Here is a 15,273-nt window from a genome sequence, read left to right as displayed (position 1 = left end):
AAAACAAATATTTCAAGGTTTTTTGGAGGAGCTAAATAAAAAAGATAAATGTGATGAATATGGTGAAGGATTGGCATCTATATTGAGGCGAATTGGTAAACAAGACGAAGCTTATGCTGAAGAATTGGAATTGAAGTGGCACGCTGAAGGTATTGAAAGTTTGAAATGTTTGTCTACCAGATTTTCCTCCCAAGAAAGAGAATGAGTATTAGTTTTTTCATTCATTCAATTTAATTTTAGTTTACCAAAGTGTTCTTATAATGTATTAAATAAATTTTTGTTTTTATATTTACCTTCAAATAATCTTCTTTAGTATGTTGTAAATAGCTTCACACACGTCAGTGATTATTTTACCAATCGTACACGGCGCAGTTTTAAACACAATAGACAAGTTGTTGAAACTATCGCCTATTTAAAAAAAAGCACATTTAACTCAGGTAAAATTGTTAATTAACTTCCTAGAAATAATTACCTGATGCCAAATAGAATAGAGTGACAGCTAGACGATTATGACTACTAATTGCTTTCCTCATATTTGTGCACTTTTTTCGTATCAAAGGTTGAACCTTTTGATGAATTTCTTCAACAAAAGTGATTCTTACAAATTTTTTGTAAAATTCATCACCTTCTGCTTCCAATTTCTTTATTAAATTTTCGTACACATTTTCACGGTCACGATCTAAATAAATTTCGCGACTCCAAATTCTTGTTTTTTTCCTATTTTCCTCCTCTTTTATTTCGTTTAGATATTTATTGAAACTTAAAAAACCCAAAAGCAATTTACGTCTTTTCGACATGTTCACTTGGCACACAAAACCACAGAGCTCGACAATATCACTCTTCTACAATAAGCATTGCCATATGAATTCTCATGAGCTTTATCATCATCATGTAACTACATGTGAGAATGGGCGACAATACTCTCACTCAAATGACACTCATTCTCCGTCTTTTCGTTCTCAGAGAGAGTGAGAATAGCTATTCGTGTATATAGGCCAGTGGTCGGCATTTCTTAGCACAATTGTGCAAACTAACTTCACACGTACGCTTATGCTCTATCGTTCAGTCGTTGTCGAGCCAGCAACGAATTAACATCGCGCAAGATCATAGCGCAAAACGAAATATGCCCTGCGAGAAATATTTTATGATTCTAAATGCCTTTGATGCCATGTAATGCCTTTTATGTTCGAAGTCTTTTAAAGATAATAGGGAATATATCCTCAAAAGACAATTCCTTAATTTTCATTATACTATTAATTAATAATAAAAATTGCTTAATTTTAATTCCAATTTCTCACTGGGCTACTTTTTTTTCGTGCTCACCAACACAGTGACAGATCCTCTCATGCCGACCACTGATATAGGCTTGAGAATCCTCACACCAATCTAATCGCATTCTCATAAGAATTACTCTCACCGTTTACAGCCACCTTAACAATGAAAAATATTAATTTTTACTCGAATACTCTTCAGTCTTTGAATTTGTCTTATATCTTTTGGCTTATATCTTTCTTAAAAATAGTTAAAATCCATAGTTTCTTTAACCGAACATGTTTTGAGAAACATACGGATATGTCAGAGTTGAAGCATAGGGCAAACTGTGAGAGCGACACATTGTGACCTAGGAGTGACAAAAAACAGTATCTTTATTTTTACTCTGTCGTCGCGACGTGTCACTCTCACAGTTACCCTATGCTTTGAATGTAACAAATACTTTTATTTCTCCAAATTTTCAAAAATGGTATTTAAAAACTCCAATTCGCGCAAAAATTGCTGCAAATTGTGTCAAAAGTGTACAATATATAGGGCGAAAATGGGTTTTTTCTATGGCTTTTAATAAGATGTCTTGTAAATTTACTATCAATTTCCTCAAAACTTTGGGAACTTCAGAATTTGCGTGGCTTCTAGTTCCTAAATTTTATATACTTAATATCGAGGATATTTTGTAAAAATTCACTCATGAAACTTGTAGGTAGATAGATAAAGGGGGCGGCAGAACATCCTTGGCCCCGAGCGCCCGAAGTTGTAGCTACGCCATTGATCGCGAGACATTGTCGTTCAGCGAAAAAGCAATATCATGCATCGTGTAAACGAGACACATCGTTTATACGATGCGTTAAAATATCCAATCGTTTATAAGCAAGGGCAAGACGGATACGACATCACGTTGAAGATGGTCGATCCAATTACAGGTACAATATTCATACACTAATTATTGTTATTATTGGTTTCCATTAACAATTCAATCTATTCAATTAAATCAGTAGCTGCAATACAATGTTGATACATTGAAGTATTCGTTCGAAATAATCTGCCGTTGCTGAATGAACAGCAAAAACAAGTATACGAGACATTAATGCAAGCGGTGGACAATAATACCGGTGGTCTATTCTTCCTGGACGGACCTGGAGGAACAGGGAAAACATTTGTCATTTCACTGATTTTGGACTATTCGATCAAGATGTGACATAACTTTGGCGTTAGCATCATCTGGAATTGCGGCGACTCTTCAAGATGGCGGTCGTACTGCACATTCTGGGCTTAAGTTGCCACTCAATTTAAACACAATTGATACTCCAACATGCAATATTTCCCGATCCAGTGCAATGGGAAAATTGTTGATGCAATGCAAGCTCATTGTGTGGGATGAGTACACAACGGCACATAAGAAATCACTTGAAGCACTTAACTTCACACTGAAGTATTTTCGGCGCAATAACAACATCTTTGACGGATTGATGATATTGTTGGCAGGCGATTTCAGACAGACGTTGCCAATAATTCCCTGTGGAACGCCTGCAGATGAATTGAATGCTTGCCTGAAGGCATCATCTTTATGAAATTAAACTACAACTGCATAACTTGCAACTCAAAGTTGATACAGTTATTATGAGATTGCGTAATTTGAATCCATCGCGACTTTGCAACGGTACTCGATTTGCGGTAAAAATACTTATGCCGAATTTGATTGAGGCAACCATTATTAACGGAAAGTAAGCAGGTGAAAATGTATGTATACCAATGATACCGACCGATTTTTACCTTGACTTCAAACGATGGCAATTTCCAGTTCGCTTTGCGTTCGCAATGACAATTAACAAGTCGCAAGGCCAATCGCTTAGTGTTTGCGGGATAAATTTAGGAAATCATTTTTTTTTCACATGGGCAGTTGCGTGTTCACGAGTTGGGAAACCATCCGCTTTGTTTGTGTTAACGTCAGACCAAAAACCAAAAAATGTGGTTTCCCAATGAGCACTTCAATGAATGGATAATTAAAAACTCATATTTGGGGAGGCTTTCTTAGAGGTGTCTAGGAACCTATTTTTCTGAGTACCAATCGAAAAAAAAATTTTTTTGAATCACCCTAAGCTATATGCTATAGTTAACCGATCTGAACAATTTCTTCAGAGATTACATTGTTACCTTAGAAAATAATCAAATGTGAAAGTTTGCCATACAAGAACCTGATTCCGATCATTCAGTTTGTATGGCAGCTATATCCTATAGTTTCTTTTCTTCGGAGATTACATTTTTGCTTTAAAAAATAATCTATATCAAATTTCGTGAATATATTATATCTTGTTAAATGTGAAAATTCTCCTTAAAAAAACTTGATTCCGATCGTTCAGTTTGTACGGCAGCTATATGCTATATTTAACCGATCTAAACCATTTCTTCGGAAATTGCATTGTTGCCTTAGAAAATAATCTATACAAAATTTCGTTAATATATCTTGCCAAATGTGAAAGTTTTCCATACAAGAACTTGACTCCGATCGTTCAGTTTATTGCCTTAGAAAATAATCTATACCAAATTTCGTTAATATATCTTGCCAAATGTGAAAGTTTTCCATATAAGAATTTGATTCCGATCGTTCAGTTTGTATGGCAGCTATATGCTATAGTGAGCCGATCTGAATAATTTCTTCTGATATTACATTATTTCTATGAACAATAACTCACATTTTTGCCCAAGAAAATAATCGTTTCGACAAATGAGCAGCTTCTTTAAGAGAAAATGACGTTTGCAAAATTTCAAAAGGATATCTTAAAAACTGACGGACTAGTTCGTATATATACAGTCAGACAGACGGACGGACGGACAGACGGACAGACGGACAGACAGACGGACATGGCTAAAAAGACTCAGCTCAACATACTGATCATTTATATATATACTTTATAGGGTCTCCGACGCTCCCTTCTGGGTGCTACAAACATCGTGACAAACTTAATATACCTTGTTCAGGGTATAAATAGTAATCATTGATTTTTATTGAACAACTAGCTGACCCCGAAGTCGTTGTCCTGCGTGAAATTATGTGTTTTGCAATGAAAAGATAAAAATTCATATTTTATTGATAATCATTTATTTGCTATTTGTCTACATTTTTCTTCAATGTAACGCAGCTTGATAAACAAAATTTTTTGGTTTCTGTTCCGGTGCGTAAATGTACAGAGAAGATGGTTTTCCAACTCTTGAGCACGCCACGTATATCTGGCAGTGTGAAAAACATAGCATTTCCAAATGTATGCCACCCACTATGCGACTATTCTGATGATCGTCATTTTAAATTAATTTTTCACTGGAAACGGAATACCAGGCCTCTCCAAAGTATTTAGAAATTCCACTGGTAAACCACGGGGTCGTCTTCATTGTCAAGACGATCGATCGATTTCTATGACCGCAAGTCTCCTGGAATTTGACTTTGAATTTTCCAGTTTAAGTCAACAACAGAGGTATTTGTGGAAGCTAAGATTGCCCGTACACTCAAGGAATCGTACTTACGACAATTTGGCCAATGTTCGTATAAACATTTCTGATGAGTCCATCTTCCGTGAATTGATAAATGGCATATGGGATTGATATCAGACCACGGAAAGTATCAACCAGTATTGACCCATTTTCAATTCTTAGCGTATGCAATGTAAAATCTCTTCGGCAATGTAATTTTTGGTCGTATCCCATAACGCGGATTTGAAGGCTGATCATCGCGAAATGAGTGCGAACTTCAGTGGCATTCGAAGTAGCCATCGCATCGTCTTTCGTTTGATTCCAGCGATCACCATATTCCAGCAATTGTAATTGCTGGCTTGCTTCTCAAAAAGTTGCATACACCGTACCATTCACAGTATGCAGTAACTCAAATGAATTTGAACCGCGTACATTAATCAATAGCAACCGAAGGTAGAAGCAATCGTCGTTTTTCGGGTGGATTGTGTAAGTTCGTTCTAATGCATTAGTTGAGAACACACCTGGATGTCCATCTACTGGATGACCCTGCTTTCTGCGATGATGCATCCCACGTATAATATCAACGTATTTCGAATAGAGCAATGTTCTCGCAAACGAAACACTGACGGAAGTTGAGAAAAAACTCGCTAATGTTAATTTTGTTGCTGGTGGTGTTTCTGTTGACTGTACTGTATTCTCTGGGTTGAAATAGACTCCTTGGTCATTCTCCAAATTAACTTCGAGACGCACAGCAGTCGGAAAACGTTCATGAATTGCAAAAGAAATATCCTACAAAGCGCTTTATTTCAGTTCACGTATCGACCGTGTCGTTCAAAACCAATAACCGCCATGTTGCTTCCTATGGTGACATATTTACAAACGTATTTTATCGATTACACCGACATTACATCGACAATACGCAACATTCACATGACTTTTGAATGTGAATTAGACAAAAGTGGCGAATATGGTACGATCCATGTGTTGTCAACTTTGATGTGTTGTTAACTTCGATATTTACGCCTCTAAATTGAAAGCTAAATGTCTGCCGTTGTCATCTGGTGAGCGACGCGGATGGAGTGGATATCCATCATTTCCAGTTTGTGTTTCAGAAAAGCACATGGATAATGTTTCGTGCATTTATTGTCAGACATACAAACCGAAGTGTGATTGTGGTGTCCGCAAGGTCCATCAACCATGTTGGTTTGCATAACTTCATATAATACTGGATCTTTCTCTGCATCATTAATTTCCGCAGAAATGAGTTCATCAATTTGATCTGGTGTGACAACCATCCACCATCCAAAGAAGAATATGTACGTGCGACAAACCTCTCTTTTGCCACTCAACAGAGTACATTTAGCATCTAAAAGCACCACATATACCTACACTACTCCAAGATGAAGTCCATGAAACATCGTAACTGTTGTTTGAAAAGTCGTGCTGTGACATCGTGACGATCGCTTGCTTATTGAACGCGATCCATAATTCCGCACGTATGTCACCGCATCCTGGGAGTACTTCTTGCCTTGCCTTGCCTTGGGCTGCCATACTTTGATGGACCGATATTACGGCGACCTCTTGGTGGCTTCGTAACAAATTTCAATCTGCAATTGACCTCTTTGTGTGAAACACACGTAAAGTTTTCACTGAATAATTTTCAATAATTTTTCTTTTGAATAGCCGGAATAAAAAAGCAAGCGATCGAAATTGAACTATTCAAATAATTTACAAATCAAAATATTGAAAAACAAAACAAACAATAATTGAAAAAAAAATGTTTATGGAAAAAAGTTACTTTTTGGAATTATCCAAAAAAAAAAATCCAGAATTTTCTTAAGTATTCTTCTTGTTTGGGCGGATACGTGTCCGAATTGGTGGTAATCACCGAAATCGGTCCAGGCGTTCTCCAGTTATAAGCGTAGTAACTAACATCACTTTCTTTTATATATATAGATTATTGAATTGTATTACCAAATTTTCGCTTCAAATATATTTATTATTATAAGTGTTGTTAATTAATAGATTATAAGCATTTTTGACAATAACTGATTTTTCTTTACTTGGTTCGATATTGTTATTAAATTACAATTCTTTTTTGTTATACAATGAGAACTAGGTTTAAATAGTCTAATGCGTTTATTTTCTTCAAATACGAGTAACAGTGTTTTCATGTGTAAAGATTTCTTCTATTTTTGCATCGATTTATTTTTGCTCTCTATTTGGTATTGGAACAATTTTTCTGATTTGGACTTGTATGCAAGTTTTTGGTATTTTAATTCCAAGTATTAAATAAGTATTGTTAAAAGTTACTGTTCCCAATGGTATATATTTTAAAAAATAAAAATCAATATTATATTTCCTTATTTCATGATATTTGGGTTAAAAATCCCATATTTTGTTGAAAATCATTTATTTGTATTTGTTCAATTTTATTTTATAACAATTGAATTTTTGTCATTTCTTCTAAATACATATTTGGTTCATACTCTTCGCCAATTATTTTATTTATCATATTAAAACATTTTTCAATTTCTTTTCTATCGTTTTTTACAATATTTTTTATTTGTTCTAATGCTAAATTAAAATATTCGTTTACATGAATTTGTTCGTTCATTATCTCGTCTGTCTCCAGTACATAAATGGTTTTGATTTATCTGTCTGTCGTTGTCGTCCATCGTACCAAATATCCTTTTATATATACTGCTGGTATTAGCGTCATGAATTCATGTCTTGTTTTATCAATTCTGCTTTTAATATAGGGGTATTCTCTTGCTCTTGCAAGATTGCAGATTGCAAAAATACTACACCGAAATATACAAGGGCACGAGAGCACCCATTGCTGAATCTAGTGATATATGAGCGACTGATTCAGTCAATTTATTGTAAATGACTATTGTGCATGGCTATTGTGAATTGGCGCACCTTCTGCATACAGTTTTAACAAAAAAAACTGTAACAAAACTTTATAATTTATATAGAAATTATAAAATATAATTAAAATTTACCTTTCTCAACAGTTTAACGACGTAATATGTCTTTATGTAAAATGGCAACCACAACAGGGTTGCATTTTTATTTTTGCGTGACATTGCACGCTAATATACACGGGTTTTGGTCTGACATATTTCACAGCCCTTGCAAATATTTTTCTGCGTGTGTTTGTTGTTGTGCCGTTGTAAATTTGCAATGCTTGCACCGTGCACCGGGTTTTGCAAGAGCAAGAGAATACCCCTTATGTCTTTATTGTATGTTTTTATTAGAATAATGATGCCCGTCATATCGTTAGTTATATTTTCCATTTCTTCTATGTTTATAAGGTGTATTACCATGTCCATGTCTTTGACTATTTCTTGAGTCCTAATTTCAATATCTATAAATCCAAACTGTTCTCTTAGTTCTACAGTTGTCAAAAGTCCTTCAATTGAAATATCTGAAAATTTTAGTGGTTTTTTAATATTAGAAGGATGAATCTTTTCTAACATTTCTTTCTTATATCTGGGTTATTATGCCTAACAACTTTATAGTTTTTTATGAATCCTTGCCTTTTTTTTTCTTCATAACTTTTTCGTTTTGAAATCAATTTACTTATTACTTTATTCTTTGCTGCTATTAAATTATTTTTTACTATTTCGTCATCTACTTCCTTATGTAGTACTTGATTTTGTATACATCTAATAGATGAATAAAATTTATCGTTATAATTTCTAATGGCATTCGTATTAATTGTTTTACTGGAAGTTCTTTGTTCAATTTATACAAGATTTTAAATTTTTCTGCTTTGGTATTGTAGAATCTTTCAACATCCGAATTACCTGTGTGGGTATTTAGTTTTGTAAGGTAAATCTCAACATTTTCGTTATCTAAAAATTATTTATGTTATTTATTATATGTATCGTACAATATCATTCATTTTTGAAGGAGGCTCCGAAAACTTCAATTTTGGTTTAATAGGATTTATATCGTACTTCCCTTCCTGACATAGTTCCCATTGATTACCTATATTTGAATGAGTTGCATTAGTTTTGGATAATATATTTAATATAGGTTTAATTTGGCTATATGTTTCCGGAATTTCTGAATGAAAGCTTTCCCTAACGTTATATAAACAAATCTGTTTGACTAATTCTGCTTATGCCTCAATATCTTGTGCTCTCATTGTACGTTTTATAAATTCTAATTGACTATTATTAGCAAAAATTTCGTTATTTCCTAATCTCTTCTACCGTGTTTAATTTTTAACTCTTCAGTTTAGTTGTTTGTCAAAATGATTTGCGTTTTATATTTAACTATTTCCTCTTTGATATTGAAATGGTAGCCTAACTCTCCTTCTGCTGAATGCACTGTTGCTAAGGTTTCTTCATCTTCCATATTGTTTATAGAAAAATTTGAACTATTGGAAGTCGTTTCATCTATATTTTCTGAAATAATATCCTTATTATCTTTTATTCCACTTAAAAAGTCGGCTGCTTTATTTTATTTGCCTTTTAAATATTCCATGTAAAATTAATATTCTCCAAGCTTTAATAACCATCTTTGATGTCAGGCTGACATATCTTTTCATTTGTGTTTTGAATGTAAAAATTGTATCGGCTGGTTTTCAGTGAAAATTTTGAATTATATTCCATAAAGGTATGACCTAAAATAATTAGTACTCCATATTATTGCAAGAAATCCCTTATTAGTGGCGGAATAATTTCTTTCGTAGTTATTTAAAGTTCTTGAAGCATAACACTTTTTTTCCACTTTTTAAGGATCCAATCGACTCCGCCAATTTTATTTTGAGTTCCCGTTCGGGCGTTTTTTAAAAGTTTTGACCGAATTAAAATTAAAGATATACCAGTTGATGGTTGGATGGTTCAATCAGACAGAATTTTCAATTTATTAATTATAATGATTGAAGTTAATATTATAAAGTGTTATTGCTTAGAAATCATAATTACTTATTTTACTTATTACGTAGGTTTTCTACTAAAGTATGTACAAGTACATGTTCTAGGAAATATTGCCAACAAAGTAATTTTGTCTGAATTATTTGCATTGATTTTTGCAATAACAAATGAAATGGTCTCATATTTCAAATTTATTGATTTCCAGATGTTTTATTAATTTAATTAACTAATTCAGCAACTTTGTCTTTTTTAATGTTTGTTGTTGGGTTATTTATATACAAGGTGCTTTTGAAAGTTAACTGGTCTTAAAAGAAAACAGAACAAATGGGTTTTTCCTGCAAAATCAATTTATTTTATTCAAAATAGTCTCCTTCTGCTTCAATACAGCTTTTTGCACGGTCCAAAAGCATGTCGAACAATTTTTTTAATTCGTTGGCCGTTTTAAAAGGCCTCTACGTCTACATAACGCTTTCCTTTCATGGTCAAATGCATTTTTCCGAAAAGGAAGAAGTCAGGTGAATACGGAAAATGGTTAATGGTTAAAATGTGATTTTTGGTCAAATAATCGTCCTTCGTTCCAAAGTAAACAGGACTTTTTGAATCTAGCCCCCCTGGGGGCGCCATCTATATATCGATTTGGTAGTTAGAATCTGGTATCTTTATCGATTTTCCAGTGAGAATTCCATGACATTTTGTTGATTGGAAGTCAAGTTATTGCGTTTTAAGTGTTAGTATGTTTGTGTTATCGGTAATATTAAAATTTGTTTTAAAATTGGTAAAACTTTTACCGAAGCGTTTCAATTGATAAAACAAGTTTTTGGCGATGATTGCCTATCCCGTAGCAGAGTGCACGAGTGGTTTCAAATTCCATGATCACCGGAAATTCCATCGAAACCGTGCCTGAATTCCTCAAAAATCAGCCGAAATCATCATTGATTTTCATGGAAATGGAATTGAACATCTCCACATTTTCACCGAAGATTTGGGTTTACGAAAGGTGTGTGCACGGTTTGTTCTATACAAATTCATTGACGACCAGAAAATTGGTCAGAATTCAATATTATTTGTTATTCCTGTTTACTTTGGAACGCACCTTGTATTTACTGTATTGAAAACCATATATCATAATGTATAGTATACCTTCTAGGAATTTAAATAATAACTATGGTACAAAACTACCGTATTAAAATCTGCAATGCTAGATAAAATTAATTCCGAGTGACCAGTGGCGTAGCTACAACTTCGGGCGCCCGGGACCAAGGATGTTCTGCCGCCCCCTTTATCTATCTACCTACAAGTTTCATGAGGTGGTTCGAACAAAAGAGTTTTACAAAATATCTTCGATATTTTCAAAAAATTCTCACAATACGGTTTTTGAGGAAATTGATAGTAAATTTACAAGACATCTTATTAAAAGCCATAGAAAAAACCCATTTTCGCCCTATATCTTGTACACTTTTGACATATTTTGCATATTTTGAAATATTCACAATTAGCTTCTGCAGATGTGGGACATTCATGTTGACACTGAAAATAAACTGGTATTGAAGACTACAATTACCATGATTTTTACAACTCAGCAAGAAAGCACAAATTTCCTTCGGAAGTTAGCCCATTTAGTAACACACTTTTAGTTTTTATTTCTTATTTATTTATATCTGTATGCATGCATGATTCGATTTGTTTCAACTCAAAAAATGTTTTTATTTCAGTTAAAAATAAAAATCCTCGTCAACGATGCGCCTTGTTGCTTAGCTCTTAGGCGTCGCTACTTTTATTTATTTTCAAGAGAAAATTTCTATTTTTTATTAAAGTTGCAAAACTTGCTTCAACATAAAAGGCTTCCTTTTTTGGAAAAGATTGCGTGAATTATGCGTCAATTCAATTTAAAAAAAGTTTTCCCCACGTTAGTTGTATACGAAATTTAAATAAAAATAGCGAATCCTTAAAGTTTTATAAATATTTTTTTTATATCCATTACAACATTTGAGAGTGCAAAAGTTGAAAACGAATGTAAAATTAACTTTGTTTAAGCACTCTATGCATTCGTAAATCTCAATAACTAGATTTTTAACTTTTATTTGCTGTGTGTACATATAAGTATTACTGGACACTACAGAGAATATTATTCGTTTTTTATCACTTCAAATATATTTTCGACAATTTTTTTAACCAAGCACTGCTACCGGATATGTACGTTATGTATCTGCACTTGTTCAGTTTGTATCGCATTTATAAATGTGTAGGAAGCATGTGCACATTACCGTTATGTTTAGGGCACAGCGGCGAACTTCTGTACTTTAGTAGCAATTAATAATTCTATGCATTGGTTGTCCGAACATGTTAGGTTGTATGCTACACCTGCTCACAGTTTTGGGTCTACATACCTATACTCTTGTCTCGCATGTTGTGCACGTCATTCGCAGCACCATGTTTAGTTTGCACACAGTTCGATCCAATAATCCAGTGCTGCCACATTAATTATATTCACATAAATCTTAATTCGTAAACTTATTAAACAAAATATATATACTCGTATATTTATATATATATATATATATATATGTAAAACTAAATTTAATTTAATTATTAAAAAAATAGGCAGACATATTTGTTCAGTTTCCAAATCTGTCTAAAAGTGAGAAGAAATAAATTATCTTATAAACTCTATTAAATTGCCTAGCAAATACATTTGTTTATGTAGATGGCGCTGTAATTGAGCATAATTGAAACCACGTACCATCACACTATACATATTTACCGTGCGATTCTGTACTGTGATACAGCCTCAAGTCTCTAAATTTGAGATTTTAAGTTAGGACAATTTTTGAGACTTGAGACGATTTTGCTGTTTTGTAAGTGACAGTCACAAAATCTATTACATTTCATTATTAAGAGATGTTTTTACACTTGAATGATAATAAAGATGTCGATAACAAATATTAACATTTCTGTAACATAGTCAAAAAACATAATCTATATAAATAAAAATGAATCGCCAAAATGTATGTACGCTCATAACTTTCATACGACTGAACCAAATTTGATAATTCTTTTTTTAAAATGTTCGTTGAGGTTCAGAGATGGTTTCTGCAATTCGAATAATTGCCGGAAAACCCCTAAAAACAGCCCTTTTATTTTTCTCATACAAATGACTGAATGTTTGTTTTTTAGTAACGCTAAGAGGACAGCTGAACCAATATTGATGAAATTTTCAAGAGCATGTTCTGAGTGAATCGGGGAAGGTTTAGAAATAAAAAAAACCTGTATGTCTTTCATGAGGAAAAGTCGGAAAATTGAAAAATTCCAAAAAGTTAATTTTTTCCATACAAATTTTTTCATTCAATTTTTTTGTTTTGTTTTTCAATTATTTAAATCGTTCAAATTAGGCGTTTGCTTCAAAAAATTTTGAAAATTATTCAGTGAAAATGTTATGTATGTGTTTTTCACACAAAGTGATTAATTATAGAGTGAAATTTTTCACGATGCCATGAAGAGGTCGCGCTAATATCGGTCGGCGTTCTTTTTGGCATCAACATACATTAGCAGCCCAAGGCATATGAACGAGTACTCCCAGGATGCGATGACATACGTGCGGTATTATGGATCGCGGTCAATCAGCAAGCGATCGTCACGATGTCACAGCAAGACTTTTCAAGCAACAGCTTCGGTGGACATTATCTTGAAGCAACGCATATATGGTGCTGTTAGATGCTAGATGTACTCTTTTGAGTGGCAAAAGAGAGGTTTGCCACACGCGCACATTCTTCTTTGTATGGTGGAAGGTGGTTACACCAGATCAAATTGATGAAATCATTCAATAATGCGGCAATTCCTGATGCAAAGAAAGAACCAGTATTATACAAAGTGATGAAAACCAATAAGGTTTATGGACCTTGCAGACACCACAACCCCACTTCGGTTTGAATGTCTGTGAATAAATGCACGAAACAGTATCCACGTACTTTTCTTTCGGAAACACCAACTAGAAATGATGGATATCCACTCTATCGGCGTCGCTCACCAGACGACAATGGCAGAACATTTAGCAGTCAATTTAGAAGCGTGAGTATCGAAGTTAACAACACAGCAAAGATGACAACACATGGATCGTACTACATTCGCAACTGTTGTCTAACTCACATTCAAAAGTCATGTCAATGTTGCGTATTGTAGTTTGGTGTAATCGATAAAATACGTTTGTAAATACGTCACCAAAGGAACCAATATGGCGGTTATTGGTCTTGAACGATGCGGTCGATACGTGAACTGCAATAAAGCGCTTTGTAGGGTATTTACTTTTACTGTTGTCCGTCTCGCAGTTAATTTGGAGTCTATTTCAACCCAGAGAATACAGAACAGCCAGTGGAAACACCGTCACCGACTTTCGTCAGTGATTCCTTTGCGAGAACTTGCTCTATTCGGAAATGCCTTGATATTATACATAGAATGAATCGTCGAAGAAATATTTACGCACAAAGCAAGGCCAACCATTAGATTGATATCCAGGTGTTCTCAACTTAGATATTTCGCTGATACCGTGTACCAATGTACTAATGTACTCACCCGTTGACTAGCGACGAAAAAGAAGGTGCAAACAAAATGATGCGTATATGCGCGCGGATCGTATGAGAAAAAGCCTGGTGCCTAGTCCGTCGGTCCCTTTTGTTATTTTTTGTGCGGTGTCCTCATGTGTGTTGAATTCGTGATGCGTTGGTGTGTGTGGGATGAAATGATGACGTGTGGAGTTGGTGTGTGTGCGATGAGAGGATGATGTGTGGAGTTGGTGTGTGTGCGATGAGAAGATGATGAGTTGAGTATGGTGTGTATGCGGTGAGAAGATGATGAGTTGAGTATGGTGTGTATGCGGTGAGAAGATGATGTGTTGAGTAAGGTGTGTATTGTGGGGTGTATGTGTTATTATATTAAGAGGGGGGTCAGATGCTCATTTAGCCATCCCGGCCCCCCTAAACGACTGTTTAGCCTAAAAGGCGTTGCAGCTGTTGCAGCGTTGCCACAACGCTGCTCAGCCCCGTAGGACGACGAGATGGTGACCCCGGCTGTCGACGCCGCAGTGATGTTCCGCTCCGCTGGGGTGCGGCACGAGCTGACGGTTGGAATCGGGGTGTGCGGCCGCGATGGATGGGTGGCCGATTCACCTCGCGTGACGAGCTGCGGTGTAGCAGCGTGTGGTGCGGCCGGTGGCACATTTGGCACAACCCACGTGACTCACACTCGGTAGTTGCATGAGTGTGCGACAGGCAGTTGATGCAATGCCCGTGGGCCTGAGCAACTTGCTGCCGTTGCAAAGGCCGCATACCCCTAAATATTCCACAATGGTGGAGACGATGAGGGCGTCGACAGATGGGACACCTTATCCGACGGGGCTCCGTAATCTGTGATGGGATTGGTGGTGGTCGCGTGCCACCACGAGGTGCGGAGGGTAGGACCGCTGCAGGCGCGATTGCCGGTACAGGTGCCGGCGTTGTTGCTGGTGCGGTGGCCGGTCGATGCTGTCGCAGCTATCGTCCGGGGCGCTGGGGTAGGCCCGTTGCGTGGCACATTCGTAGCCGCGCGAGCGGTTGACGTGGTTGCGGCTGGCGTATCTATATCCATGGTAATCTGTATAGAGAAGATTATTGATTAT

At 35.4% G+C, this 15,273-nt stretch overlaps 1 protein-coding gene across 4 annotated transcripts in view; it reads right to left on the bottom strand.

The window, feature by feature from the left end:
• The window catches only part of LOC105226923 (uncharacterized), a 184,534-nt gene extending 169,406 nt beyond the window's left edge, over positions 1-15,128 (bottom strand). Inside the window, exons 1-3 of one of the 4 annotated variants that reach the window (XM_049460465.1) lie at positions 11,188-15,128; positions 473-759; positions 294-408 (exon numbers count right to left, since the gene is read on the bottom strand). The gene's annotated coding sequence lies outside the window, so the exon portion shown is untranslated. The remainder of the gene's footprint in view (positions 1-293; positions 409-472; positions 760-11,187) is intronic. The other 3 variants (XM_049460462.1, XM_049460463.1, XM_049460464.1) reach the window with 3 other exon arrangements.
• Between the last annotated feature and the right edge of the window lie 145 nt (positions 15,129-15,273).

This window comes from Bactrocera dorsalis, chromosome 6 (assembly GCF_023373825.1).
Source record: "Bactrocera dorsalis isolate Fly_Bdor chromosome 6, ASM2337382v1, whole genome shotgun sequence".
NCBI lineage: Eukaryota > Metazoa > Arthropoda > Insecta > Diptera > Tephritidae > Bactrocera > Bactrocera dorsalis.
The sequence above is the reverse complement of the archived record's forward strand: the minus strand, read 5'-3'. Positions and strand labels throughout refer to the sequence as shown.